Source organism: Mauremys mutica, chromosome 3 (genome assembly GCF_020497125.1).
Source record: "Mauremys mutica isolate MM-2020 ecotype Southern chromosome 3, ASM2049712v1, whole genome shotgun sequence".
NCBI classification, from domain to species: Eukaryota; Metazoa; Chordata; order Testudines; family Geoemydidae; genus Mauremys; species Mauremys mutica.
Window position 1 is genome coordinate 6401944 of NC_059074.1, and position 6000 is coordinate 6407943.

Consider the following 6000-nt stretch of genomic DNA (forward strand, 5'->3'; position numbering starts at 1 on the left):
AGGTGATTCAAAAGTTTTGGATTTTTTTTAAGCAGAATTTTTTTATTGTTTCTTTAAACAATCAAACACAGCAAGCAGCAAATATTTGGCCACACACTTCTGAAACCCCAAACCATGTTCAGGTTTTGGCAGACTAATTTCAGCTTTTCAATTAAAAATAACCACAACAAATTTTGAAGGAAAGCAGAAATTGTTCATGAGTTTTTTCTGCTTTTTAAAAAACCCCTAGTTTTGGATCCAGAAAAAGTTTTGATGGAAAATATTTGTCCAACCCTTTTAATGAGCTTTAGTGCCTTTTAGCACTAGCTGATGCTGAGAACCAGTGATACCTTGTAAAGGTGACTTGAAAGGGAGTTTTCTCAAAACTGGGTTTGTGCTGAGATGTGGAAGGTTTTTAAATGCTTATTTTTCCCAGGGCTGCCCAGGAGGGAGAGGGGGCAATTTGTCCCAGACCCCACGGGGGCCCACACGAGAATTTAATATTCTGTAGTATTGCAACTTTTTTTTATGGAAGGGGCCCCTGAAATTGCTTTGCCCCAGGCCCCCTGAATCCTCTGGGCGGCCCTGGGTTAATATGGGGCTGCTTCTGTCGACGCTGAGCCTGCCAGGTGGAATACGCTGAGCACCCCCAAACTCATCTCACGTGTTCCCCTCAGGTGCTGGCTGTGGTGGAGAAGGGCCTCCGCCAAGCCCCCTCTCTGCCCCTTCTGGCTCCAGCCACCATCAGCTGCTGCCTGCTAACGCCTCTGGGTTTAGTTACCGAGACCCCCCGGGCAAACGGCTCCGGCTCCATCTGCTGGGGGACCCCCAGGGCTGCCCTGGTGGGAAATGGCTCCACTCGGCTCTCACACGCCCAGCCCTGCACCGAACGCTCGCAGAGCATTCACACCCCAGCGCGGATTCGCTCAGAGCGAGCGGCGGGTTCTTTACTCTCTTTAATACAGATCCAGCTGGGCTGTCTGGCCAGAACCAGCCGTGCCCGGCACATGGTGCAGAAACCCTGGGCATTTCCATCGGCACCGCTGCTCCAGCTGGGCAGGGGGGAGGGGGGGCTCCTGAACATACACAGCCCTCGACGGAAACCCTCCATCCCACCCTGTGCTCTCTCTAAGGGGTGCAGGGCTCTCCCTGCCCCATGGGTCCCCTGCGCAGGGCTGGGGCTGAGGCTGGCAGCTAGTGACTCAGTGCAGCACATGCTGCATGTGGGCAGCTCCTTATCAGCACTGAGGCACTAACCGGGCAAGGGAGGTGTCACTGCCCCGGTTTTACAGAGGGGCACGGTCAGGTACAGCGAGAGCCATGGTTGGACCCGGGTTGGGGACCCAACATTTGAGCACCCAAAACTGATGGCCACTTTGGAAAATGGTAGCCTAAGTAACTTGCTCAGAGTCACAAAAGTAGCAGCCTCTTGGATCCCCGAAACCCCTGTTCTAACCACTACACCGTACAACCAGAGAGAGAACCCAAGAGTCCTGGCTCCGGGTCCCCTGCTCTAACCACTACACTGTACAACCAGAGAGAGAACCCAAGAGTCCTGGCTCCCAGCCCCCTGCTCTAACCACTACACCATACAACCAGAGAGAGAACCCAAGAGTCCTGGCTCCCAGCCCCCTGCTCTAACCACTACACCATACAACCAGAGAGAGAACCCAAGAGTCCTGGCTCCCAGCCCTGCTCTAACCACTATGCGGTACAACCAGAGATTGAACCCAAGAGTCCTAGCTCCCAGCCCCCCTGCTCTAACCACTACACCATACAACCAGAGAGAGAACCCAAGAGTCCTGGCTCCCAGCCCCCTGCTCTAACCACTACGCCGTACAACCAGAGATTGAACCCAAGAGTCCTGGCTCCCAGCCCCCTGCTCTAACCACTATGCCGTACAACCAGAGATTGAACCCAAGAGTCCTGGCTCCCAGCCCCCTACACTCATCAGGAGATAACGTTCCTTCCCAGGCAACTCTTTCGATGGTGCATCCCTTCCCAAGCAGCCCCTTATACCAGCTGCCTGGGTACAAACATTTTGGGCTCCTTCAAGTCCCTCTTGACCTTTTAAGTGTATTACCAGGAGCAGCCAAAAATCCCCGTGTCCCCTGCTATGCAACGGTCCAGCAAGCCAGCCCTGGGTGGGAAAGACGCTGCAAAGAGGGGATCAGTGAGCGACCCCAGTACAGAACCTTTTCCCCGGCCCTCCTGAGCAGGGCCTGAAGCCCAGAGTAGAGCGAGCGGCCTCTCGAGAGCCAGGCTGGGCTTTGAAACACACGCCCGACACCCTCATCCGCACTCTGGGACCCCCGGAGTGCACCGGCCCACCCACTGCCGTGGGAAATCGCGCCACCCTGGAGAAGTTGCTTAAGCTGTGTCTGAAATGTAAAGCTGCACACAGTGACTCACCTGCAGGCTGAAATCTTGCAGCTAAACGGACGAGGCGTTTTCCAGTTAGTTCCTAGGAGGCAGCATCGCCCAGGGCGGGGAACAGAACTTTGTGCTTTACAGAGAGCTCCAGAAACTCAGGAAGGGGAGAAAAGAACTAGGCAGCATCTGCAGCTCCTTCCATGGTCGGCTGGGGCTGGTCAGCCTCTTGCAAGGCTGCGCTGGGGGGATGCAGAGTTTTCCCCAAATCCTCCTGGCTCCTTCCAGGCTTCTTCCCAGTGGGTGAGAAGTTAGGAGAGAGACCCCAGGCCTCCTCTAGGAGCAGCCAGTGCAACAGCCGAGCGTTTTCCAGGCTCGTGCATGCAGCCACCAGGCCTGGGGGGAGAGGGCAGCGAAGGATGCTCCGCAGAGCCAGAGGCAGCTGCAGGGCTGGGCTGCTGTGAACTGAAGTTGCTCCTTGGCAGGAGACTTTTGTAGCTCTTGGAGGAGTTGCCAAGGCTGAAGTTGGCGGTTCGTGCGCCCTCTTGTGGCCAAGACGCTACAGTGCGAACGTACCGTGGCAATGCACAACAGGGCGAAAACCTCAGCAAAATAGCCAGGGCCTCGTCCTAGCTATCTATGGTCTCTTGTCCCCTGAGTATCCAATCGCCTTCCTCTTTCTCCTACCGCCAGGGGGGAAGGCTGTTCCCCAATGGGCAGAGGGGAAACTGAGGCACGGAGGGACTAAGTGACTTGCCCAAGGTCATACAGGGCAGTAGTTTTCAAACTTTTTATCTGGAGACCCAGTTGAAGAAAATTGTTGATGGCTGTGACTCAACGCAGCTGGGGATGAGGGGTTGGGGTGTGGGACAGGCTCAGGGCTGGGGCAGAGGGCTGTGGTGCAGAGGTGAGGACAGCAGGGTGGGGCCAGGGATGAGGGGTTTGGGGTGCAGGAGGGGGCTCTGGGTTTGCGGGGGCTCAGGGCTGGGGCAGGGGATTGGGGTATGGGGCAGGGTCAGGGCTCTGGGCTGAGGGTGCAGGATCTGGGGTGGGGCCAGGGATGAGGAGTTTGGGGTGCAGGAGGGGGCTCTGGGTTTGGGGGGGCTCAGGGCTGGGGCAGGGGATTGGCGCACAGGGTTGGGGCTCGGGCTTACCTCAGGTGGCTCCCAATCAGTGTTGCAGGGATGCTAAGGCACGTTGCCTGCCTGTCCTGGCACCGCGGACTGCGCTGCGCCCCGGATGTGGCCAGCAGTAGGTTCGGCTCCTAGGCGGAGGTGCGCAAGCGGCTCCGTGCAGCTCTCGCGCGCAGGCACTGCCCTCCCGCAGCTCCCATTGACTGAAAACTGGCTAATGGGAGTGCAGAGCCAGTGCTTGGGACAGGGGCAGTGCGCAGAGCCCCGTGCCCCCGCCCCCGCCTAGAAGCTGGACCTGCTGCCGGCCACTTCCGGGGCACAGCACAGTGTCAGAACAGACAGGGACTAGCCTGCCTTAGCCGGGCCGCACCGCCGATGAGACGTTTAACAGCCCGGTAGGAGGTGCTGGCCAGAGCCGCTGTGACCCAGCGCCTTTCGTTCCGCGACCCAGTACCGCAGGTCAAAAACCACTGATACAGGGTGTCTGCAGCGGAGTGGGGAACCGGACCCAGGTCCCCAGCTAGTGCCTGAAATACTGACTCACCCTCCCTCTCATCCTTCGCAGGAAGAGTCAGGAATAGCCCCCCCCCATGCTCAGCCACGTGCACTAGCCCTAGTGGGAGCCCTCAGCTGGGTTTGAACCCCGGACCGACAGCACAGCTCTCTAGCACCCAAGCTAAAGGAGTAACTCCATTGCCTGGTAGCCGTCAGGGGCGGCTCTAGGATTTCCGCCGCCCCAAGCAGGGCAGCACGCCGCGGGGGGCACTCTAGCGGTCGCCAGTCCCGCGGCTCCCGTGGACCTCCCACAGACGTGCCTGCGGATGCTCCACCGGAGCCACGGGACCAGCGACCCCTCCGCAGGCACGTCTGCGGGAGGTCTACCAGAGCCGCGGTCCCAGCGGCCCCTCCGCAGGTATCCCTGCGGGAGGTCCGCCGGAGCCGTCTGCCGCCCTCCCGCTGGGACGCCACCCCAAGCGCGCGCTTGGCGCGCTGGGGTCTGGAGCCGGCCCTGGTAGCCGTAGTAGACTGGTATCCCCCAGGGAGCCAACCAGCCTGTGTGTGGATGGAGCGAAGATGTGACACATCTTGCCAGTGTATTTCCCCTCCCCGCAAGAGGATAATGACTGAGTGGCAGGCTGGCTTCATAGCCCCACTGCAGATGTGGGGGTTACGGGGATTGCAGACCCCAGCCCCACCTCGCAGAAGCGTGAATGTTTCCATGACGCTGCACAGACGTTCCCCCCGGCGCCTCTCAGTGTTTCTGAGCGGCGAGGCGAATACTCCGCCCTGCCGGGAAGGAACGTGGCCCTGTTTCCCCTCAGAGCGGAACGGGGGCTGCCTTGTGCCTGGCAGCGGGAGGAGAAGAGGGGAGAAACCCCTCCCTCCCTCTAAGGCAGCGGTCTTCAATCTGTGGGGCATGCCCCCCTAGGGGGGTGCAGAGTAACATTCGGGGGGCACAGCTGGGGGCACAGGGAACCTGGAGGGAGCGCCCCCCAGCTTCGCTCTTGGCCCCACGCCTGGGGTCCCAGCTGCTCACCCTGCGCCCAGGGATCTGCGCCTGGCCAAGAGTCCCCTTCTGCCTCCCACCCCAGCTGTGGCCTCCTTACGCCCTCCCCATCGGGGTGGCCCTGCTTCTGGCTCCGGGGGCAGGGAGGGGATGGACAGGGGAAGGGAGGCATGAGGTAAAAAGTTTGGGGACCACGGCTCTAAGGGCCCCCCTGCAGCCCTCCAGCTACTGTACCATTGTCATTGCGGGGGGGGGGGGCCAGAAGATGATCCTCTTTCCTACCCACCCCCCCACCCGGGGCACACCCCTCTGCCCAGCATCGTCGCCCCAGCTCCTGGGCCCCCCTTGTGCCATGGATGGGGGCTGAAAGGAGCCATCGTCCATGCCGACCCCCCTCGCCCCTCGGCAGGCAGCTGGCCCTGCCACATGGCACCCTGGGAATTGCTGGGCCAAGGCCTGGCTGTCCCTGGCCTCGGGGTTAATAGGGCCGTTGGCACGGTGCCCCTCACTGGCAGACTCTCGCTGTCCCTAGCAAACAGCTCTGGATGGTCTCACGCTGCAGCAAGCCCAGCTGGGTTGTCTCTGGGATTAGACCCCCGGGGCTGGGATCCGCGGAGCTGCCCAGGCGAGGCCCAGGGAGGGGCTGGGCTGTTTAATTTGGTTTCCTCCTAGTCCTTGGAGCAGGATGAGAATGATTTAACGGGGAAGAGGAGGCCGGTTCCCTTTGACGTAACCTCTCCCGAGTGAGCAGGGCGACCGGGGAACATGTCAGCTACTCCAGTCTCTCAGATACCCCATCCCTGCGCTTGGGGCAAGAATGGCAGGGGGGAGGGCTCAGGTACCTTTACCCTCGCTGCGGCCTGGGTCTGTGCTGGGCCCTGCACACCCCTGCTGTAGGCTAGAGCAGCCTCAGGGCTGCTCCAGCTCACAATCCGTTCTCCGTGGCTGGCTACAGGCCCTGGGAAGCCGAGAATGGCTGACGTGAAACGCACTTTTTCTGCGCCCCCAACC

At 60.2% G+C, this 6000-nt stretch overlaps 1 protein-coding gene across 1 annotated transcript in view; it reads right to left on the reverse strand.

Moving 5' to 3' along the window:
• The window catches only part of SCARA5 (scavenger receptor class A member 5), a 145267-nt gene extending 142448 nt beyond the window's left edge, over nucleotides 1-2819 (reverse strand). Inside the window, exon 1 of the mRNA XM_045012005.1 lies at nucleotides 2392-2819. The gene's annotated coding sequence lies outside the window, so the exon portion shown is untranslated. The remainder of the gene's footprint in view (nucleotides 1-2391) is intronic.
• Between the last annotated feature and the right edge of the window lie 3181 nt (nucleotides 2820-6000).